At 45.0% G+C, this 25,538-nt stretch overlaps 1 protein-coding gene and 1 pseudogene across 2 annotated transcripts in view; both read left to right on the forward strand.

Moving 5' to 3' along the window:
- The window catches only part of SCYL3 (SCY1 like pseudokinase 3), a 377,023-nt gene that overhangs the window by 292,317 nt on the left and 59,168 nt on the right, over positions 1 to 25,538 (forward strand). The window lies entirely within an intron of this gene.
- On the forward strand, positions 21,786 to 21,905 carry LOC134960064 (5S ribosomal RNA; annotated as a pseudogene).

The raw sequence follows: 25,538 nt of genomic DNA on the forward strand, positions 1-25,538 counted from the left end.
TATTTGATATTTTTAGGCAGGACTGGATGGCACCAGCCTGCTTCGTGGGACTTAGGGGGGAGAACGGCCCAACCTCTTGAAGGGATAATGGTCCCGTTCTCCACTGACAGGACACTAGCTCCTGAGGGAACTATTCGCTAGCCCCACCACGGCGAGCGTACATTCCGGCAGCACGCCACCACCCCTAACAGAGCCAGAAGAAAGAAGTGGTGAGTACTAAGCCGGCGTCCCGGTTAGCGAGTCTCCGGCCATTATGGCGACACGAAGGCACGGAGATGCGAGGCTTCTACATGGGGCGGCTGGGTTTCCAGATTCAGTACACAGTGCAGACGCTCAGCTTCTGAGGGGTCGAACTGAGTCCAAGTACACTATACGTGTACACTCTGTCCAGACTGGCATCACAGACTTAAAAGGGGGCTGACTCCATTTTAAGTACTAAATTTACCTTAGCCAATATAAATAAAAAGCGGGAAGACCGCGTGCCATTGCAGGGGCGGGACCAGAGCCGGCCATAGGCATAGGCAAACTAGGCAATTGCCTAGGGCATTTCATATGCCTAGGGGCATCAGCAGCTTCTGCTGATTAAAATGATATGCAGCATGCCTATATTCTGTATGTAGCATTTCATATGCAGATACAGCCACAGTCTCACACAGTATACAGGCATGCTGCATATCAGTTTAATCAGCAGAAGCTGCTTGTGCATCCTAGGCACATAGCAATGCAAATAAGATGCATTTTCATTAAAAAAAAAGGTGCCCGACTTTAGCATTGATGCAAGATTTATGAGGACACATCTGTATTCAAGCAGAGGCAGAGGTCACAGTGTTAGTGGCAGTGTGAGTGCTGTGTGCATGTGAGTGGGTTGGTTGTGCAGTAGTGTTCGGAATATGTGTAAGGAGCATTATGTGTGTCATGTAAAAATGCATTAATAATGTGCAACATATGTGTAAGGGGCACTATGAGTGTCATGTGTATAAGGGCATTAATAATGTGCGGCATATGTGTAACAGGGTACTACTGTATGTGTCATTATGTGTATAAGGGCACTAATGTGCAGCAAATGTGTAGGGGGCACTATGTGTCATTATGTGTATAAGGGCATTAATAATGTGTGGCATATGTGTAAGGGACATTATGTGAAAAAGGGCATTAATATAGGTTGTCATAATGTGTAAGACTAATACTAGTGTCTGGCGCTATTAATAATAATTATGTTAAAACAGTTGTGGATGGGTGTCTAGATCTATACTCACACCCAATCCACACAAGACAATCTAAACTTGCTCACGCAACTCATGCAATCTGAATAGCCGCAAACAGGGTATAGTGGCCTGTGGATGTGGCCAACACAATCTCACCTGATTGAAACCAGGTGTACCAAAAGCAGAACTGAATAACCCCTTGCGCTAATTAATTGAAGGCAACATGACATGAAAACACACAAGTTAATTAATTAAGATAATTTTAATGTCTATAAAATCAATCATATATGAGTTAACTAGACACAATCATAAAAAATTATTATTCAGTTTTGATAATGTGTAAGAAGCATTATGTTTATAAGGACATTAATAATGTGTCTCATATGTGTAAGGGGCATTACTGTGTGGTATTATGTGTATAAGGTGCTCTACTATGTGGCCTTGCGTATAGAAAGGGCAATACTGTGTTGTCTAATGTGAATAAAGAGCAATAGGGTGTGGTGTAATGTGAAGAAGAAGCAATTCAGTGTGATGTAATGTGAATAAGGGGCTCTACTGTGAGGAGTAACGTTTATAAGGTAAAGTGATACTACTGTAGGATGTAATATGATTTATGGACACTATCACATGATCAAAAGTGAATAAAGTTGCAGTACAGTGTGGCGTAATTGGAATTGGGGTTACTATTGTGTGGCCATGCCCCTTGCCAGCAAAAACACACCCCTATTTGGGCTGTGCGCCAAATGTGCGAACTGTTCCTATTTAAAATATAGGGGGTACAACCCCCAAAATAAGGACTGCTATGGATGAGGGGTGATGGTGCTGGGAAAGAGGTGCAAGGTCAGAGGCAGATCCAGCGGTGGTGCTAGTGGGCACCAGCCAAAATCTTGCCTAGGGCATCATATTGGCTAGGGCCGGCTCTGGGCGGGACTTCACTATGAGCGGATCCAGCAGCTCACATGTGCCATTTTCCCTCTTCAGCGAACACAAACGCTGACTGACAGGGAAGCGCAGCTCCTCCAGAGAGACTCCAGATTACCTCAGCGGTACCAGGGGGTCATAGCGGGGGAAAGCGATTACTAGTGTACTAACTCCCCAATCTGGGAACTATGTCTGCGACCTGGCTAAGATTGTCATTAGCGGTAAGGGCACCGGGTCCTGGCTCCATACTTTCTTTTTCATCCACTAGGGGTCACTGGAGTACTCTTGTTATATGGACGGTGCGATAGCAGGGGTAGGCACATTTAAATGTGTAACCCTCCTTCACTTTCATACTCCCACGATGCCTCAGTGTTTTTTTGCCACGTTTGAAGAGAAGCGCCACACTTTTGTTTTTAAAGACCTTTTTCTTTTTTCAATTCCTAATTCCTTCCCAGCTTACTAAGAAGCTTGGGTCTGGGATTGTGGGAGCTGCTGAGTGCAGCAATGGCTTGTCGGCGCTCAAACTGAGGAGCCCCGCCATAGAGTGCTTGCTGATTCAGCCCAAGGCTGCAGGAGCTGGATGACGCTTGAGAAGAAGCCTCCTTCATAGCACTCCCGAACTCTATCAAAGAAGCAGCTCAGAAGTCAAAGAAGCTTACAAAGAAGCTCTGACAGAGACCTCCAGACCTTTTGGAGAAGGTAATGAGCTGCCGGTCAGCTTATGCTGCCGCTCTGTGGGGCCGGTTTTGCACTGTGTTTATATATTGCATATATAGATCCACACAGTACCACGGTCAGCACTCTGCCGCCGTTGGTGCCCTCCTCCGGTCCCCATATGCGCCATGGCCAGCACACGCTGTTCCCACTTGGTGCCTGTCATTAACACTGCCCCGCTCTGCTGAATTAGATCGCGCTGCCGCCGCTCCCCGCTCCTCAAGTCCCCGCCATGGTCAGCTCATATATAGCTGCCGGGCTACGGGGAGGGTGAGCCATTTCGTTAGCCGGGGCTTCCTGCTCGTGGAAGGAGCGGCTTACTAACACTGATTCAAATGAAAAAAGGGATATGTGCTGCGCTCTACCTGCTATATATTTTTTCTTTTTAATTCAATATTTTTTATTTGGTTTTTCTGACAGATAAATACAACAAGTAACATGTAAAATGAGTGTATAGATTGTAACATGTACGTATAAACACAATAAAGAAATAATAAACATTAACATGGTATTAGCACTTTCTTGAGAAGCAATACATGTGCAAGTAACCTCGAGAATGTATCAGCAATACTAATAGCACTGATATATGCAAGAAAGAGTACATAGTTTGATCTCGGGGAGCAAATTACCTCAAAGTGGGGGAATAGAAAGGGGCTGACCGTAAGGGGAAGAAATCCATCTATCCAATATCTCGTAAAATTTAACAGGGGCTTTCCTAGATATATATACAAACTTTTTGTGAGATACAGTTGATGACACCAGGGATATCCAATTATTAACCGTAGGGCCCGTTTTCGCCATCCAAGAGTGTGCCATCAGCACCTTAGCCAGAGCGCACAGATTAGCAATGTACTGTCTACAATGCACATCGAGGATTTCCTCGGCAATCACAGGAAGAATACATACAGTAGGGGTAAGGACTTCAGAGGGTATTCCGGTGGAAATTATAATCCTTATAACAGCCTGCCAAAAAACTTGCACCACAGGGCAAGTCCACAACAGGTGCCAACAATGAAGGCACACTTCGGGCACTTGGAGTCACCACGTCCCCCCATCCTAGACAGCCCAGAAGTGGTGACATAAATGCGATGTAATATATACAGGTGTATTTGTTGAAAGTGAGCGGAGGTAGCTGAACGAGAAGCTCCCAAGGCCATATCCCAAACAGAAGGGGAAAAGGGTCCCAAGTCAGCCTCCCATTTCGTCTTAAGGATCAGGGAAAGAACTAGTATGATGGGCACCGAGCAGAGTGGAGTAGAGAGCAGAAACAGTCCTGGAATTGCCGATGGACGTTAAGAGCTCATAAACAGGTGATGTCGGCAGAAGAGGTGGTGCAACACCAAACTGAGACGAACAAGCATGTCGCAGTTGAAGGTATCGGTAAAAATGTGAAGCAGGTAGATTAAAGTCAGTACATAATTGGTCAAATGTTTTAAAAGTACCCGACTCGTATAAATGACCAATGGATCGAACATCCCAACTGCTCCACACCAAGTCCATCTGCAAGGAAGCAAATTTGTGAAAGGAACGAGTGTGAGTCAAAGGGGTGTCAGGGTCCCACCCTTCCCCCTGCATCATACTACGCACCTGTCTCCAAATGAAAATAGCTTGTTTAACAAGTGGGAGAGGAAGAAAAGTCACATTATCACTCAATAATAGTTGTTTTGGTGTGAGGTCAGTCCGGGAATGCAGAAGCAGTTGGGATAGTAAAAGGATCCGTCAGAGTCAGTGACCCAGGAAATCAAATGTGACAATTGGGCTGCCATGTAGTACAAATGAAATTCAGGGAGAGCAAGACCCCGCCTGAGTCCTGTTACAGAGTGAGATTATCTAATTTAATTCTAGCTTTACGATTAGCCAAAACTAGGGAGGATAAGAGACTATCAATGGTAATAAATATTTTCTGAGGTAAATAAACTGGGGAGCGTTGTAGAATGTAGAGCAATTTGAGCAATATGACCATTTTGGTCAGATTAATTCTACCTGTAACCGTAAACTGCAATTTCGCCCATACTTTAATACATGTATAATCCATTTGTGGTTGTAAATTTAAACTGAATTGTGAAGATTGATTAGTGATCCAAATACCCAGGTATTTAAAAGAGTCCACCCTGCAGAGTGGCAGGACCCCCCAGCGGGTGAACAGTACAGAGACCCCTAAAAGGAAGGATACAGTATTTTTTATTAATTTATTAATAATCTCCAATTCAGAAGGCATAGTAGTGGAGAAGTCAGATATATACAACAGAATATCATCTGCATAGAGAGAAATTTCGTCCATCCTGTACCCCAGCCGGAGCCCCGCCACCCACGGGGACGATCTAACAATATTGTCTAATGGTTCTTTGGCAAGGGCGAAGATGAGTGGAGACAGCGGGCATGCCTGTCTTGTTCCCAGTTGTAAAGAAAAACTTGATTAGACGTACCCATTTACCAAGACCCTAGCTGTGGGGTCAGAATATAGCAACTTGACCCATTTTATAAAATTGGGTCCTATACCGAATCGGTCCAGAACCCCCCATAAGAACTCCCACTCCACCGAATCAAGCACCTTAACAGCATCAAGAGAAACAGTAACTGAGGAGCAGTAGTCCTCGCAAGAGGATTGTAAATGGTTATATAACGGACATAAATTGTGTAGGGTGGCTCGGCCTGGCATGTACCCCGTCTGATCCTCATAGATCACCTGCAAGACCACTGAGCCACTGTCCTTAGTATCTCTGTACAGTATGTTCTACTAGTGTACTAATTTGCACAAACAGCTTGTAACGTACAGTGGCAAGTTTAATCTTTCTATGTATAATGAAGACTGATAAAAGTTCCTCCCCAAGCTCCTGGATGCCAAATCGCTGTCCTTAGTATCTCTGTATAGTATGTTCTACTAGTGTACTAATTAGCACGAACTGTTTGTAGTGTACAGTGGCAAGTTTAATCTTTCTATGTATAATGGAGAGAGATAAAAGCTCCTCCATAAGTTCCTGGATGCCAAATCACCGTCCTTCGTTTCTCTGTACAGTGTGTTCTATTAGGGTACTAATTAGCTGTTCATGCTAATTAGCTGTTCACTAAAAACCCTAATTTATGTGTAACCTGTGCAAACGCTTCCATTGAATGTTTTACAATTGATTACACAGAAAAAATAATAATAAAGTGAATGTCAGGGGGAAATAAAAAATATAGGTTGGCACTTTGGGTATCAAACCCGAAACCCTCAGCGTGGGAGGTGGGAGCCTTCACCACTAACCTACTATACGTCGCTGCATGGGAGATACACAAGTTCATGTGTAAAAGTAATGCAAGCAGCGATTCCTTCCCATTGGTGTTCGTTTATGCCGTTAGGGGACTCGGACGCTCATTTAGCGCACTGTACATACTGTAAAGTCAATGAGCTACATTATTCCTTTCACACATTAGTTGCGTCTGCATACACAAGTGTTTTAAAACATTTAATTTGCGTCTGTATAAACTATTCACACAGTGATTTGGCATCCAGGGACTTAGGTAGGAGCTTTTATCTCAACCCATTATACTTAATACTACGGGATTTTGACGCTCACATATCCCTAACAACAATAGACCATACTGTTTCTGTAACACGTTCGTTTGCATCTGTATATGCTGTACTATTTGCATCTGTACTGTATATACCAGAGGTTCCCAAACTGTGTGCCGTGGCTCCCTGGGGTTCCTCGGGACACTTACAGGGGTGCCCTGGGTTGGTGGTCCAGGACCAATTCTGGTTAGGTGCCATAAAATCCATGATGGCGAATGTGTCATCTCAGCTCACTGCTAATATTCAAGACACAACAACTGCAGCAGGCGGTAGCAGACCTAGCTGCGAAGGCAGATGACAGATAGACCTCTCTCTCTCTAGTTCAGGGCCACATAAGCGTGGGCTGCCTGATTTACTCTCAGAATCTGATGAAGAGGTACAGGAGGAGGGGGAGGAGTTGGATCCTATTACAGAGGATTCATCTTCTGCAGAAGGGATTGTGCCCCTCATACTTTCTATCAGGGATGTGTTACAAGTCTCTTTGGAAGACGCTGCAGTACAGCAGTCGTTTTTCTCATCACAGAAAAAGCTTAGTGTCATTCTCCTTCATTCTAAGGAACTAGATGACATGTTTAAGTTGTCCTGGAAAAATCCTGATAAAAAAATACCAGGTGACACTTTCATTTGCTCCAGAAGGCAGGAAAAACTGGGAAGAACCCCCGGCCATAGACATATCAGTCTCATGCCTATCATAAAAAGTGGCTTTACCAGTCCCTGGCTCCTGTGCATTAAAGGACCCTGGGGATAGGAAAATAGAGACTACACTAAAGTGTATTTACACAGCAGCTGGTGTATCACAAAGACCTGTGATAGTGGGTTGCTGGATTACACATGCCTTTTATACATGGGTCGGTCAAATTCAAGAGGGCCTTGTGGGGACTATGTCCCTGGTAATTACGGGGACTCTCATAAAAGATATTCAGGAGACTGCACGTGTCCTGTGCGATTCAAGGAGATAGGTACTATTAATGCTAGGACTACTGCCATGGTAGTGTCGGCGCACAGAGCTTTGTGGCTGTGCCAGTGGATAGTGGACGCAGATTCCAAGCACAGTGTGAAGTCTCTTCCTTTCTGAGTTGGATACATGGATTTCAAAGGCTACTGCATAGAAATTCACGTTTCTCCCATCTGGGGCCCCGCCGGCAATGCGCTCCTACCCGTGGCCGTCTACCCAGTCCTTTTGACCACCAGGTTCAGATCAAGAGCCATAGGCACGTCAAATGCTGCAAGAGACACCAGAAGCAAAACAAGAAAACCAGCCATATCAGGTTTTCAGGAACAAAGCACCAGCTCCGCTTCCACTAAGGCCTCAGCATGACTGTGCACCCCCAACCCGAAGGGATCTCAAGGTGGGAGCTCGACTGCATCACTTCAGCTGCATCTGGAAAAGCTCCTGCCAGGATGCCTGAGTAAAGGACCTAATTTCTCAGGGCTACAAGCTGGAGTTCGACAGTGCTCCTCCCCAACAATTTTTCAAATCAAGTTTTACCAGTTTTGGAGGATATGCGAGTTACGTTACAACAGCCCATCCTGAAGTTGGTCCAGTCCCAAGTTAATGTTCCAGTGCCACTGCAACAACAACAACAGGGAATGGGTTAGTACTCCAACCTGTTTGTGGTAATAAAACCAGACGGTTCGGTAAGGCCTATTCTGAACCTAAAATCCTTGATCCCTTACCTAAAGGTTTTCAAGTTCAAGATGGAATCCTTGCGAGCAGTGATTTCGGGTCTGGAAGAACAGGAGTTTATGGCTTCGCTGGATATCAAGGATGCTTATCTCCATATCCCGATTTGGCCTCCTCACCAGGCTTTCCAGTGGTTTGCCCTGTTGAATGATCACTACCATTCCAGGCACTGCCCTTCGGCCTGTACACAGCTCCGAGGGTCTTCACGAAGGTGATGGGTGAAATGATGTTTCAGCTCTGAGTCCAGGGAGTCAATGTTGTCCCTTACCTCGACGATCTCTTAATAAAGGCGAAATCCAGGGAGCTTCTATTGTTCAATGTCAATCGCACTATTCCGCTTCTGTCACACCATGGGTGGATTCTCAATTTCCAGAAGTCTCACCTGGAATGCACTCACCAACTCCTTTTCCTGGGTATTTTACTGGATACCGTGGCCCAGAAGGTGTTCCTTCCAGAGGACAAGGCGAGGAGACTCCAGGAGATGGTCTGAGCAGTTCTGCGGTCGACCCGGGTCTCCATTCATCTTTGCATTCGATTTGCTGGGAAAGCAAAGGTTCCATGCCAGAACATTTCAATTGGATCTCCTGAGCAAGTGGTCCGGATCACATCTTCAGATGCACCGGATCATATGTCTTTCCCCTCAGGCCAGGATTTCCTTCCTGTGGTGGCTACAGTCCTCGAACCTGCTGGAAGGTCGAAGTTTCGGAATTCAGGATTGGATCCTCCTCACAACGGATGCGAGTCTGAGAGGATGGGGAGCTGTCACCCAAGGTGCTCAGTTCCAGGTAGAGAGGCCAATCCCGGGCCAATTTTTTTTTAATCCCTGGTATCTGTATTGAAAAATGATATATATAACCTGTGTGGCCGCCCCCTCGCTCCGCCCGCCACTCACACACAACTCACCATACACCGGAGGTGGGTGTGTGGGACACTTCAGCAGCTCTCTCCCAGCAGGGTCTGATGGCACAGCGCAACCTCTCACTGGATGTCACTCTGCCCGGGGGGGTCGGCAGCAGGAAGCCTGGCAGCGTCTGAGCGTCCAGAGGATGGTCAACGCTGATCTCTAAATCTCCGGGATTGGAGCTTCCAATCCCGGCCATTTTTGTGTCTAAACCCTGGGATCCCGCCAGCCCCGGGATTGGCCTCCCTAGTTCCAGGACCGGTGGTCAGTCCATGAAGCCCTACTTCTGATTAACATTCTGAAACTTTGATCTACAGCATTCTGCCTCAAACCTCTCCTCTGCTCCGGAATCGAGCTGTCCAAGTTCAGTCTGACAACGCCACAGCTGTGGCATACATCAATTGACAAGGAGGGACAAAAAGCAGAACCAGCATGCGAGAAGTGTCGAGGATACTCCTCTGGGCAGAAAGAAATGCAAGAGCAATGTCGGCCATCTTCATTCCGGGGGTTGACAACTGGGAAGCGGATTTCCTGAGTCGTCACGATCTCCACCAGGGAGAATGGGGCCTCCACCAACAGGTGTTTAGAAAGATTACCAACCTGTGGGGCTGCTCGCAGATAGACATGATGGCATCTCAACTAACAAGAAGCTTCACTGGTATTGTTCAAGAACCAGGGACCCTCAAGCAATAGCCGTAAATGCTCTAACGGCGCCTTGGCCTTACCGGCTGGTCTACCAGTTTCCCCCGATTTCATTGCTCCCAAGGGTGCTAAAGCGAATCGGAAATCATAGTGTCCAGGCAATTCTGATTGCCTTAAAGTGGCCTCAGAGAACGTGGTACGCGGATCTTCTGGACATGTCCGTCGAAGACCCTTGGCCTCTGACGATGAGAAGAGATTTTCAGCAAGGACCGTTCGTCTACCCGGACTCACAGCGACTTCGTTTGATGGCATGGCAGTTGAGTGGAACATCCTAGCTCGAAAGGGCCTTTCCTAGAAGGTGGTTCAGGCCAAGAAGCATGTGACGTCAAAGCACTACCAGCATATCTGGAGGAGATAATTCTCTTGGTGTGAGGAATGCAAGTATTCGCCTGCTGAGTTCCACTTGGGATGTTTCTTACGTTTCCTGCAGGCTGGTATGGATTTGGGCTTACGTCTGGGTTCTCTTAAGGTCCAGATTTCAGCGCTCTCAATTTTCTTCCAGAAGAAGTTGGGTCTTGCCAGAAGTTCAGACCTTCTTGCAAGGGGTACTTCACAGACAACCTCCTTTTGTGCCGGCCACGGCACCTTGGTATTATAATGTAGTGTTGGCATTTCTACAGTCCTCCTGGTTTAAACCTCTGATGACGGTAGAAGTCAAGTACCTCACATGGAAGACGGTGAGGTTACTGGCCCTGGCTTCTGCTAGGCGTGTCTCCGAATTGGGGGCCTTATCGTGTAAAAGTCCCTTCTTGGTCTTTTATGAGGACAGAGCAGAGCTGCGTACCAGACAAAAGTTCCTGCCGAAAGTTGTCTCCGTGTTTCACCTGAATCAACCGATTGTAGTCCCGTCCAGTTCTGAATAAACAAATATATAGAGGTTTACCCAGCGCTAATCAATTGCGATTTCTGTGCAGCTAGCAAAAAGCAGGTGTCACTCAACCCTGCAATTGAAAAATGTAAAAGAAAAACAGTAAAATTGCAGCGCACAGAGATAGCATGAATCAATTAATAAAAAAAGGTTTAATCGATTTAAAACCGTTTATTACAACCTTTAGACAGATATATGTGTAAAAAATTATTAAAACACATCACTACCCGATGATGTTTAAATACTAAACAATCCAACAAATTTAATGCTCTAATCTACAGCCAAACATATATTAAAAAGAAAAGCTCTATTTATATATTTTCTGTTACCTTGTAACTTATCTAAAAATGTATCAACAATGTTGCACTTAGATAACTGGTATTCTCAACAGAGCTATTTCCAACACTCCATGGAGATCAAAGGACTATATTCAAGCATATAAATAAAGACCAATTGGTTAATGGACTTCCTCCTAATAAGGCTGGTAGCGACCAGGGAGTTGTGCTGTTATGGATCCTTGACTCCTGTATTTAAAAGTCCAATGTCCACAATTGTATAATTGTATATAATAAGCTGGCCAGCTATTTTGTATGTCCCTGATGCGACTAGAAGCTGTAAAGCATGTGACAGGCCTCCCCGGCTGCTGGTGCTGTACCTTTTAATGGCAGACTGAAGAAGCCGTTGAGACCATAAGGAGGCAGAGAAACGCGTCAAGATTTACCCTATTTGATTCACATCACCCGATCAGACTGCACTTGTCTTTTGCACTTGGAGACCATTCCACGTTTGGATCATCCAACCCCAGCCTCCCGGAAAAGACTGCCACATAAGGTTATTAGCACCAAGAAGCCGGTGAGGAGGAGATTTTGGCACTCAGTGTGTGGAGGGTGTGCATTTCAGCCCCCCAGAAAAGACTGCCCTTAAAAGTTACAGCACCAGCAGCCGGGGAGGACTTTCACATGCTTTACAGCTTCTAGTCGCATCAGGGACATACAAAATAGCTGGCCAGCTTATTATATACAATTGTAGATATTGGACTTTTAAATACAGGAGTCAAGTATCTATAACAGCATAACTCCCTGGTCGCTACCATACTTATTAGGAGGAAGTCCATTAACCAATTGGTCTTTATTTATACGCTTGAATATAGTCTTTGATCTCCGTGGAGTTTTGGAAATAGCTCTGTTGAGAATACCAGTTATCTAAGTGCAACATTGTTGATACATTTTTAGATTAGTTACAAGGTAACAGAAAATGTATAAATAGAGATTTTATTTTTAATATATGTTTGGCTGCAGATTAGAGCATTAAATTTGTTGGATTGTTTAGTATTTAAACATCATCGGGTAGTGATGTGTTTTAATATTTTTTTTACACATATATCTGTCCAAAGGTTGTAATAAACTATTTTAAATGGATTAAACCTGTTTTATTAATTGATTCATGCTATCACTGTGCGCTGCAATTTTACTGTTTTTCCGTCCAGTTCTGGCACTTCTGCTCCTCCGGAGTCATTGGATGCTTTGCGAGCTTTTAAAATCTATATCAAGAGGACGGTTCGGATAAGAATGACTGATTCCTTGTGTGTGCTCTATGATGCACAGAAAAAGGGTTGCCCTGCTTCTAAGCAGTCCATTGGCTTAAGTTGACTATACAACAGGCCTATGTGTCGGCTGCCTTGCCTGTTCCACAGTCTCTGAAGGTCCACTCTCTACAAGACTGGTGGGGTCTTCCTGGGCGGCTGCCCATGGAGTCTCGGCCTTACAACTATGCCTTGCTGCTACCTGGTCGGGGAAGAACACCTTTGTGAAGTTCTACAGGTTTGATAACCTGGCCAAAGAGGATACCCAGTTTGGGCAGGTTGTGCTGCAGACGTCTCCACACATTCCCACCCGTTCTGGAAGCTTTGGGACATCCCCATCATACTAAGTCCCCAATATCCCTTATGGATGTTAGAGAAAATGGGATTTTAATACCTACCGGTAAATCCTTTTCTCGTAGTCCGTGAGGGATATTGGGCGCCAGCCTCAGTGCGTTGCCTTTTCTGCCGGTTTTCTCTTATATAGTTACATGTTCAGCTGTTGCTGTTTTGTTGCCAGCCGTTGCTGGTCGTTTTATGTTATTGGTGTGCTGGTGTGTGAATCTCACCACTCGTTCTGTTCCTTCTCTCAAGTATGTCCATTCTCCTTCGGGCACAGTTTTTCCTAGACTGGCTGTGGGAGGGGGCATAGAAGGGAGGAGCCAGCACACCCAATTCAAGAAATTTAAAGTGCACCAGCTCCTTTGGACCTCATCTATACCCCCATCGTACTATGGGGGTCATTCCGAGCTGATCGTAGCTGTGCTAAATTTCGCACAGCTACGAACACTTACACTGACATGCGGGGGTACGCGCAGCACAGGGATAGTCCGCCCTGCATGTCAGGCCGCCCCTTCCCCCTTACAAGTACAAAATCATCGCACAGTGGCAATGCTTTTGTACTTGAAGAATAATTCCCGGCCAGCGCAGCTCCTGCGACTGGGCGGGAGTTACTCGTCACTTCCTGGGACTCAGCTGCTGCGGGCCGCTCCCCGCATGGTCCGGCCACGCCTGCATTGTCCAGACCGCGCCCACAAAACTGCGGCCAAATGCCGCCGTGCCACCCTCCCGCCCACCGACCGCCTCTGTCTGTCAATCAGGCAGAGGCAATCGCTAGGCAACGACAGCCATCTGCTGTCACCCATGTGCCGCCGCGTGTGCAGTTCTAACCTGATCGCTGCGAAGAACTGCAGCGAGCGATCAGGTCAGAATGACCCACTAAGTCCCCAATATCCCTTATGGACTACGAAGAAAAGAATTTACAGGTCGGTATTAAAATCCCATTTCTCTATCGTCCTAGTGGATGCTGGGGTTCCTGAAAGGACCATGGGGAATAGCGGCTCCGCAGGAGACAGGGCACAAAAGTAAAGCTTTCCGATCAGGTGGTGTGCACTGGCTCCTCCCCCTATGACCCTCCTCCAGACTCCAGTTAGATTTTTGTGCCCGGCCGAGAAGGGTGCAATCTAGGTGGCTCTCCTAAAGAGCTGCTTAGAAAAAGTTTAGCTTAGGTTTTTTATTTTACAGTGAGTCCTGCTGGCAACAGGATCACTGCAACGAGGGACTGAGGGGAGAAGAAGTGAACTCACCTGCGTGCAGGATGGATTGGCTTCTTGGCTACTGGACATCAGCTCCAGAGGGACGATCACAGGTACAGCCTGGATGGTCACCGGAGCCGCGCCGCCGGCCCCCTTGCAGATGCTGAAGTAAGAAGAGGTCCAGAATCGGCGGCAGAAGACTCTTGCAGTCTTCTAAAGGTAGCGCACAGCACTGCAGCTGTGCGCCATTTTCCTCTCAGCACACTTCACACGCAGTCACTGAGGGTGCAGGGCGCTGGGGGGGGGCGCCCTGGGAGGCAAATGAAAACCTATATATTGGCTATAAATACCTCACATATAGCCCCCAGAGGTTATATGGAGATATTTAACCCCTGCCATAATCCGTTGAAGAGCGGGAGACGAGGCCGCCGAAAAAGGGGCGGGGCCTATCTCCTCAGCACACAGCGCCATTTTCTCTCACAGAAAGGCTGGAGAGAAGGCTCCCAGGCTCTCCCCTGCACTGCACTACAGAAACAGGGTTAAAACAGAGAGGGGGGGCATTAATTGGCGATATTAATATATATATAAAGATGCTATAAGGGAGAAACACTTATATAAGGTTGTCCCTATATATATTATAGCGTTTTTGGTGTGTGCTGGCAAACTCTCCCTCTGTCTCTCCAAAGGGCTAGTGGGGTCCTGTCCTCTGTCAGAGCATTCCCGGTGTGTGTGCTGTGTGTCGGTACGTGTGTGTCGACATGTATGAGGACGATGTTGGTGAGGAGGCGGAGCAATTGCCTGTAATGGGGATGTCACTCTCTACGGAGTCGACACCGAAATGGGTGGCCTATTGAGAGAATTACGTGAGAAGGTCAACACACGCTGCAAGGTCGGCTGACGACATGAGACGGCCGACAAACAATTAGTACCGGTCCAGGCGTCTCAGAAACACCGTCAGGGGCTTTAAAAACGCCCATTTACCTCAGTCGGTCGACACAGACACGGACACTGAATCCAGTGTCGACGGTGAATAAACAAACGTATTTCTCATTAGGGCCACACGTTAAGGGCAATGAAGGAGGTGTTACATATTTCTGATACTACAAGTACCACAAAAAAAGGGTATTATGTGGGAGTGAAAAAACTACCTGTAGTTTTTCCTGAATCAGATAAAATAAAATGAAGTGTGTGATGAAGTGTGGGGTTACCCCGATAGCAAATATTGGCGTTATACCCTTCCCCGCCAGAAGTTAGGGCGCGTTGGGAAACACCCCTTAGGGTGGATAAGGCGCTCACACGCTTATCAAGTGGCGTTACCGTCTCCAGATACGGCCGCCCTCAAGGAGCCAGCTGATAGGAAGCTGGAAAAATATCCTAAAAAGTATATACACACATACGGTGGTTATACTGCGACCAGCGATCGCCATCAGCCTGGATATGCAGTGCTGGGTTGGCTTGGTCGGATTCCCTGACTGAAAATATATTATTGATATAGAGCATTTAATAGGATGCATTCTATATATATGTACGCAAGATGCACAGAGGGATATTTGCACTCTGACATCAAGATAAGTGCGTTGTCCATATCTCCCAGAAGATGTCATGGACACGACAGTGGTCAGGTGATACAGATCCCATACGGCACATGGAAGTATTGCCGTATAAAGGAAAGGAGTTAGTTGGGGTCGGTCCATCGGACCTGGGGACCACGGCAACAGCTGGGAAATCCAACCTTTTTACCCCAAGTTACATCTCAGCAGAAAAAGACACCGTCTTTTCAGCCTCAATCCTTCCGTTTCCATGAGGCAAACGGGCAAAAGGCCAGTCATATCTGCCCAGACATAGAGGTAAGGGAAGTAGACTGCAGCGGGCAGCCCCTTCCCAGGAAAGGAAGCCCTCCACCACGTCTGCCAAGTCCTCAGCATGACGCTGGGGCCGTGCAAGCGGACTCAGGTGAGGTGGGGGGGGTAGTCTCAAGAGTCTCAGCGCGCAGTGGGATCACTCGCAAGTTGACCCCTAGATCGTACAAGTATTATCCCAGGGGTACAGATTGGAGAGTCGAGACATCTTTTCCTCGCAGGTTCCTGAAGTCTGCTTTACCAACGGCTTCCTCCGACAGGGAGGCAGTATTGGAAAAGATTCACAAGCTGTATTTCCAGCAGGTGATAATCAAAGTACCCCTCCTACAACAAGGAAAAGGGTATTAGTCTTCCACACTATATTGTGATACTGAAGCCAGACGGCTTGGTGAGACGTAGTCTAAATCTGAATCTTTGAACACTTACATAAAAAGGTTCAAATCAAGATGGAATCACTCAGAGCAGTGATAGCGAACCAAAAAAGGGGACTATATGGTGTCCCTGGACATCAAGGATTACCTCCATGTCCAAATTTGTCCTTCTCAACAAGGATACCTCTGGTTCGTGGTACAGAACTGTCAATATCAGTTTCAGACGCTGCCGTTGAAGTATCCACGGCACCCCGGGCCTTTACCAGGGTAATGGCCGAAAAGATGATTCTTCAAAGAAAAGAATGGACGTCGGAAGAGCACTATCTAAAGTAGTTCTACGACAGCACGAGTGGATTTTAAATATTCCAAATATCGCAGCCGTTTTCCGACGATACGTCTGCTGTTCCTAGGAATGATTCTGGGCATAGTCCAGAAAAATGTTTTCTCCTGGAGGAGAAAGCCAGGGAGTTATCCGAACTAGTCAGAAACCTCCTAAAACCAGACCAGGTATCAGTGCATCAATGCACAGGAGTCCTGGGAAAAATGGTGGCTTCTTACGAAGCGATTCCATTCGGCAGATCTCACGCAAAAAAAATTTTTTTCAGGGGGATTTGCGGGACGAATGGTCCAGATCGCATCTTCAGATGCATCAGCGGTTAATCCTGTCTCCAAGGACAAGGGTGTCTCTTCTGTGGGGGCTGCAGAGTGCTCATCTTCTAGAGGGCAGCACGTTCAGCATTCAGGACTGTGTTCTGGTGACCACGGATGCCAGCCTGAGAGGCTGGGGAGCAGTCACACAGGGAAGAAATTTCCAAGGAAGTGTGGTAAAGTCTGGAGACTTCTCTCCACATGACTATACTGGAGCTAAGGGCAATTTACAATGCTCTGAGCCTAGGAAGACCTCTGCTTCAAAGTCAACCGGTGCTGATCCAGTAGGACATCATCATACCAGTCGCCCACATTAACAGACGGGGCGACACAAGAAGCAGGAGGGCAATGATAGCAAGGATTTTTCGCTGGGCGAAAAATCATGTGATAACACTGTCAGCAGTGTTCATTCCGGGAGTGGACAACTGGGAAGATTTCCTCAGCATGTATGAATTCCACCCGGAAAAGTGGGAACTTAATCTGGAAGTTTCCACATGATTGTAAACCGTTGGGAAAGACCAAAGGTGGTCATGATGGCGTCCCACATGAAGCGCCAGGTCAAGAGACACTCAGGCAATAGCTGGGACGCTCTGGTAACACCGTGGGTGTACCAGTCGGTGTATGTGTTCCATCCTCTGCCTTTCATACCCAGTGTATTGAGAATGATAGGAAGGAGAGGAGTAAGAACTATACTCGTGGCTCCGGTTTGGCCAAGAAGGACTTGGTACCCGGAACTTCAAGAGATACTAAGAAGGGTCTTGATTCAGCAAGAATCATGTCTGTTCCAAGATTTACCGCAGCTGCGTTGACGCCAGGGCGGGTGAACGCCGGATCCTAAGGGAAAAAGGCATTCCGGAAGAGGTCATCCCTACCCTGGTCAGAGCCAGGAAGGAGGTGACCGCACAACATTATCACCGCTTAGGTGAAAATATGTTCCATGGTGTGAGGCCAGGAAGGCTCCACGGAAGAATTTCAACTAGGTTAATTCCTACATTTCCTGCAAACAGGAGTGTCTATGGGTCTCAAATTGGGGTCCATTAAGGTTCAAATTTCGACTTGTCGATTTTCTTCCAGAAAAGAAATTGGCTTCAGTTCCTGAAGTCCAGAAGTTTGTTAAGGGAGTACTGCATATACAACCCCCCTTTGATGTCTCCAGTGGCACTGGGAGATCTCAACGTAGTTTTGGGATTCCTAAAATCACATTGGTTTAAAACAACTCAAATCTGTGGATTTGATATATCTCACATGGAAAGTGGCCATGCTGTTGGTCCTGGCCGCGGCCAGGCGAGTGTCAGATTTGACGGCTTTGACTCACATAGCCATATCTGATTGTCCATTCGGACAGAGCAAAGCTGCGGACTCATCCCCAGTTTCTCCTTAAGGTGGTGTCAGCATTTCACCTGAACCAGCTTATTGTGGTACCTGCGGCTACTAGGGACTTGGAGGACTCCAAGTTGCTGGATGTTGTCAGGGCCCTGAAAATATAGTTTCCAGGTCGGCTGGAGTCAGGAAATCTGACTTGCTGTTTATCCTGTATGCACCCAACAAGCTGGGTGCTCCTGCTTTTAAGCAGTCGATTGCTCGTTGGATTGGTAGCACAATTCAACTTGCACATTCTGTGGCAGGCCTGCCACAGCCTAAATCTGTTAAAGCCCATTCCACAAGGACGGTGGGCTCATCTTGGGCGGCTGCCCGAGGGGTCTCGGCATTACAACTCTGCCGAGCAGCTACGTGGTCGGGGGAGAACACGTTTGTAAAATTCTACAAATTTGATACCCTGGCAAAAGAGGACCTGGAGTTCTCTCATTCGGCGCTGCAGAGTCATCCGCACTCTCCCGCCCGTTTGGGAGCTTTGGTATAATCCCCATGGTCCTTTCAGGAACCCCAGCATCCACTAGGACGATAGAGAAAATAAGAATTTACTTACCGATAATTCTATTTCTCGGAGTCCGTAGTGGATGCTGGGCGCCCATCCCAAGTGCGGATTATCTGCAATACTTGTACATAGTTATTGCTAACTAAATCGGGTTATTGTTATTGTGAGCCATCTTTTCAGAGGCTCCCCTGTTATCATACTGTTAACTGGGTTCAGATCACAGGTTGTACAGTGTGATTGGTGTGGCTGGTATGAGTCTTACCCGGGATTCAAAATTCCTCCCTTATTGTGTACGCTCGTCCGGGCACAGTATCTAACTGGAGTCTGGAGGAGGGTCATAGGGGGAGGAGCCAGTGCACACCACCTGATCGGAAAGCTTTACTTTTGTGCCCTGTCTCCTGCGGAGCCGCTATTCCCCATGGTCCTTTCAGGAACCCCAGCATCCACTACGGACTCCGAGAAATAGAATTATCGGTAAGTAAATTCTTATTTTTATTTTTCCACTAACACTACTCTTTGGCGTATTTTACTAACAATCTTATTTTTTATTCATTTTTTAACACACAACTCCTGCTTCTTTCATATTAACACTTTAGTATTTAAATGGTGTGCGGCCGTGGGGTGGTTGGGCCTGAGCCAGCTTTGTGGGGTCTGCACCCTGGACTTATACTTAATATTAGGAACCTCCAGTAATAGAAACGTCTTGAAGTGGCCTGGAGGCTTTATCATATTTTTGCAAAATATATGTAATCAAAATCTCTAAAATTTCTATTACCATATAGTGTACAGGTCTTGTTACTGATAGCCCTTAGGGTGCATGGGGAAAACCCTTTTGTTTTTTCTTGTCTAAAGTAACCCCCTCCCGCAGCACCTGAGAAATGTTACCAGTTTGATTAGAGCAGTTTGCCATTATATATTGAACTTGTGGTCAATCCTCGAGGCGGGTGTCTAAGCAAAAACCCACAAATTCTGACAAACTCCAAGCATTGATTAGGCAAGACTTGGGGACCATCAGTCTGTATGTGGCCCAGAAGTTGATTGACAGCATCCCAGGGCAAATTGCAGAGGTTTTGAAAAAGAAGGGTCAACACTGCAAATATTTACTTTTTGCATAAACTTAATGTAATTGTCAACAAAGCCTTTGACACATATGCAATGCTTGTAATTTTACTTCAGTATACCATAGTAACATCTGACAAAAAGGTCTAAAAACACTGAAGCAGAAGACTTTGAAAACCAATACTTGTGTCATTCTCAAAATTTTTGGCCATAACTGTATATAGATTGTAAATCTGGGTTCAGCGTTAGACTCTAGGAATATTCAGCACCTCGTATTCTCATGTGGTCTCCCACAAGGTACTGACCTGGCTCAACACTTTATCGCTTCCAAGATCAGCCGAGATTGGGCAAATTCAGTGTGGTATGGTTGTAAGAAATGTTGTATCATATTCCTCTCTTGGAATCGTTGATGAGAGTTCATGAAAAAGAACAGTTAAATAATGTGAAGAGGATAGTTGAGAAAGATTACAATTGTTATATCCTCCTCATAGGCAGAAAAAAGGGGCACAAAGCAGAAAAGTGAAATAAATGAGAAGTAGGATGTTCTTTCAATTTTAGGCAGAGACATGCTTAACGGCCCAAGAATTTTGCACCTCCACTGGATTATTGAAGAAAGTCCATTAAATAGGAGTTATGAATAGAAGAGACACAAATGAGGCATTGTACTGTACATGAGTAAAATCGACATACTGACACATTTACTCCAAAGAGAAAACTATGAAGATGCAATTGTTTGACAGTATATCCCCCAGGTAAACAGAGAACAGATCTAAATATGTACACGGTTATCTTTCACCACTAAACTCAGAAAACATAACTATATTCAAAAATGTCAATCTGTTCATGTGTGAACATATAAGGGTTCCCTTTGTGGTTGTACCTGGGGCAGGGTGGATCTTTGGCTAATCTGATTCAGCACATCATAGATCTACACATCTATATAAACATGTGTGTTCTATTCATACTATATGTGCCACACATATTGCAAAAATCACTTTGGTAACTATATATTTAAATTCAAGGGTATGTGGATGTCCCCTTTATAACTTCCTCTAATATACCGTATGTCTAATCAAACTCAGAAAATTTTATGTGCTTCAACCCTGACTTATACATATGAATGTGCTACATTGCACATGATATGGGACTATAGATTAATTTCCAACAGATATTGGGCACAGCCTGTTTGACTGTGCCACGGCAAAGTGTAAGCTAATTAATCCCACCCTCCTAAGACCGGGAAGGCGGCGTCCATCAGAGCTGTCTCTTATCCTGCTAGGGGACACGATGTAAGTGTGGCTGATGTATCTTTAGAGTGTCGGAAGTGCTTCCAGGACCTGGGGAGGGAGATGTTACCGTTCCTGTGTGCTGCTGATCTGAAGACTCCTGAATGAGCACCTGCAGTTCAGTGTGGTATACAAGACAGGCTGCTTCCAGCCAGTAATGAAACCGGGGCTCCGTTTGCCCCAAATGTAAATTGTGTGTTCCAGAACCATGCAGGTTTAAATTATTTGTACTTTCCCCAGTGTTCCCCATAGCTGAGGGAGAAAGACCATATGTTATATCTGTGCAGTGCAAAATTTTGGGGCAGTCCAGACTCATTCACCCCTTGCACAGACTAGGCTTTTTTTTTTAGTGCCCTGAGTGCTGGGCACAATTTCTTAATCTGCAATTACTTTCCGTTTTTAACCTTTTTCTTTTACACTGGATGCGTGCAGCAGAGCTGCTACGTGCAGCGCTCAAGCCTACCGCCCGTTCTTCAGTCCCGGCACGGCAGTCTCAACACTGTTGCCACAGGCAGCTGCTCAGCCCACACAATGACCAGTGCAGGAGAAAACTGGCTGAATGCCATGGACCAGAAAAAGTGACAGGTCCTCTCTAGGTGTTGGAGTACACTGGGGGGGGGGCTACCACACTAGGCCACCAGGGGAAATAAAAACCACAATGGAGGGCCGTATGCACATGGCCAGGTGGGAGGTGATTTGATTGGACATGGAGGGGATTATATCCGTTCTTCACACCCACACTCTGGTGCGCTCCCTCCCTGGAAGCTCCCTCCCACGGTTTAAGCAGTCGCAGTACAAGTAGAAAAAAACTTTTTTCTGCTTGTACTGCGACTGCTTAAACCGTGAAAATTTAGATGGGTACCTGAATTTCTTGTTATAAGTTATCATCTGTGATAGAAAAATATTTTTTGATATCCTATTACCATATCAAATCAGCTGTTCGATACCTGTGGCTCACATAATAAGCAATATTGGCTCTTATCTGTGCCCAATCAGGACACAGTGTGATAAGGGTGAGCATAAGGTTTGCGGTCATACCCCGCTGGAGATGCCCAATCTCATCTGATCTTGGAAGCCAAGCAGTGGAGGGCCGGGTTAGTACTTGGATGGGAGACCTCCTAGGAACACCCTGGTACTGCAAATATTTGCCACCCATTTATCTCCAATATAGAGCATCGCCTTACATCTCGGTTATGACCTATGATTCAACCATCTGCTAGAATCAATTTCCCATTTGGGATATACAGCAGTTTTTAAATGATGGTCATATATATACACACTGAGTGAGCAATTTTTTGATCACAGGTTGTCCTACAATTGGAGTGTGATTGTCAACAAAATCACAGATATACCCATTTCGGCCTATATCAGGTATTTGTACCTTGCAATTTATATATTGCTTTCTATATTTTCGCAATGTCACTAAGTAACAAATACTGGCGCTCATTGAACTCCTCAATAATCAATTTTAATGAGAATTATTAAAGTATTGCATTTTAGTTAGCTATTTGACATCCAGTCATATAACATTATCTGTATTTGAGTGCTTCCCAACAAGAGTCTTCTTTTTTTCTTTTTTTCTATGTTTACATTGAGAATAACTGACTCGGGGGAGCACCACTGATGGGCAGCTTTCTGATACATAAAAATAAGGAGTGCGTTACCTTATGTATCTGCTTCCTAAAATGAGGATTTGAACCTTAAATTTAATTATCAGTCATTACAGATAATTATCATCATACTTATACACCTACTATACCGGTGCGGTTTCCAATCTTTTGCTCTCCATTGTTCTTCTAACTAGATAAGTGATTTGGGTCGACCTTACTGCCATACCCACCTAAGTATTCCCTTTTCAAAATATTTTTTTACAATCTTGGGCGCTCGTATTCACCATTTCCTTAAAATAATGACAATTAGTCCATAATTTTAAATTCTTGATTCACTTGGTAATTAATAAGGGTCAAGATAGTGAGAGGTGAAAATATCATTCAGGGTGATTTATCCAAATTGAGCTATGGATTTTGATGATTAATCTGTGATATGAGAAATATAGTGAATTAAGTATTTATCAAATTGTGAATAGCAGCCCACAGTACCCAGTATTTCTGGGTGGTTTCCCATCCAAGTACTAACCAGGCCTATCCTGCTTGACTTCCGAAATTTAACAGGATCAGGCGTATTTAGGATTGTATGGGCGTGGGCAGTTACACCAGGATGATGGAAGAAAGGAAAGAACCCACTTCTGCTGTCTGTACTATGCCTGGATCCAAAGCATATTTATGCTGGTCCCAGGACTATTCCAGATGAGAGAGTGTTGGAAACAAGAATGCAGAGTAACCACTGTAGTTCAAAGGTATTAGTTAAGACTCTGGTAGTTCAGTCATATCCCCAGGCCTGAAGGAAGAAAAGACACTTCTTTATGTTGTTACTGCAAATTGTTTACTGAAAAGAGCAAAGCTCAGGTCAGTACTGCTGTCAGCCAGATGAGTGATAGGGTACTGATTGGTTTGAAAGCAAATAATCAATATTCTGCTGTTCTTACATGATACTGGAAAAATGCATCACAGAGTTAAGCTCAAACAGTTATTTACTGTGTAACTTTTAAAAATATTCTTAACACCAAATATGTGGGGGAGCAGAATCTCCCGAAGAGCAAACAGTGTACAACTGTTGTATAGAGTCAATCCAATGTCATGGTTATGAAAAAACAATATGGTATCCCACTATACTGTACATAAATACATTTCCATAAATATACACAATTATACAGTATGTGCTACAGAAATTATGTGTAAGCACATCACATATAACATAGTATCTCATAAATTCTGGTTTTGATAGGAGGTTGTATATTCACATATACTGTACATAAGAGATAAGTTCTCAAATATTGCACTCCACAATATGTGCTGCAAGTGGAAGTGTAGAAGCATAACATGTTCTGCAGGAAATACCACATGAATTTTTAAGTTTCACCAAGGAATCTGCACTTACAGATGGGTCCTCCGTTATCTTGGCTGACTGAGGCATTAGTCGCGATCAGGCATATGCAGCGTCACTGGGCGCAAGGAGGTGCGCCTAGTCGAAGGGAGGCACATAGAGCGTTTGGCATTACCTTTGAGTGTAATACCTAAGATTATCCACCAGATGTCGCTTTTTAAAATCACCAATGCGCATGCGTGTGGTCTCCATTAAAATACAATACTGAACTACAGCGTAAGAACTACTTTACTGCTGCGTCTCATTATGCTACATTATGCTACAGTATGTCATACAGTCTTTAACAGTATATACAGTACAGATGCAAATAGTACAGCATATACAGATGCAAACGTACAACTTACAGATACAGTATGGTCTATTGATAGGGATATGTGAGCATCAAAATCCCGTAGTATTAAGTATAATGGGGAGAGATAAAAGCTCCTCCCTAAGTTCCTGGATGCCAAATCACTGTGTGTATAGTTTATACAGACTCAAATGAATGTTTTAAAACACTTGTGTATGCAGATGCAACTAATGTGTGAAAGGACTAATGTAGCTCATTGACTTTACAGTATGTACAGTGCACGAAATGAGCATCCGTGTCCCCCAACAGCATAAACGAACACCAGTGGGAAGGAATCGCTCTTTGCAGTACTTTTACACATGAACTTGTGAATCTTCCATGCAGTGTTGTGGGCTAGCGATGAAGGCTCCCGTCTGCTACGCTGAGAGTCCCGGGTTTGATTCCCAAAGTGACGATCTTTTTTTTTTGTGTGTGTGTTCCCGTGACATTCACTTTATTATTATTTTTTTCTGTGTAATCCATTGCAAAACATTCAAAGGAAGGTGCACACAGGTTTCACACAAATCAGGGTAAATCTGCAGGAGCGACTCATTCGCTATCTAAAATACACAGCGGTAATGAGCACATAGGTGCTATACTTAGAAAGATTACAATGGAGAGAGATAAAAGCTCCTCCCTAAGTTCCTGGATGCCAAATCTCCGTCCTTAGTATCTCTGTACAGTATGTTCTATTAGTGTACTAATTAGCACAAACAGCTTGTAACGTACAACACATATTCTCACAACACAGATTCTGTAACGCCAACGATCTACAGTACTGTGTTGCTCGAACAGTTAGTTGCATCAGAATACACTAATTTATATTTACTGGTATGTCTAAATGTGCTCATTACCGCTGTTTATTTTAACAGCACCCTTCCTTTGAATGTTTTGCAATGGATTACACAGAAAAAAATAATAATAATAAAGTGAATGTCACGGGAACACACAAAAAAAAAAGATTGCCACTTTGGGAATCAAACCCGTGACTCTCAGCGTGGCAGACGGGAGCCTTCATCGCTAGCCCACAACACTGCATGGAAGATTCACAAGTTCATGTGTAAAAGTACTGCAAAGAGCGATTCCTTCCCATTGGTGTTCGTTTATGCCGTTAGGGGACTCGGACGCTCATTTCATGCACTGTACATACTGTAAAGTCAATGAGCTACATTATTCCTTTCACACATTAGTTGCGTCTGCATACACAAGTGTTCACACATCAGTTGCGTCTGCATACACAAGTGTTCACACATCAGTTGCGTCTGCATACACAAATGTTCACACATTAGTTGCGTCTGCATACACAAGTATTTTAACACGTTCGTTTGTGTCTGAATTAACTATTTTTTTTTTTTTACTCCGTCCTTTCTGACCTTTGGTCACCATTTGTGTGTACACTATGCAGTACAGTACTGTATATTAACATTACAGTTGTCACTGACCATT

The sequence above is a fragment of the Pseudophryne corroboree genome, chromosome 9, assembly GCF_028390025.1.
Source record: "Pseudophryne corroboree isolate aPseCor3 chromosome 9, aPseCor3.hap2, whole genome shotgun sequence".
NCBI classification, from domain to species: Eukaryota; Metazoa; Chordata; class Amphibia; order Anura; family Myobatrachidae; genus Pseudophryne; species Pseudophryne corroboree.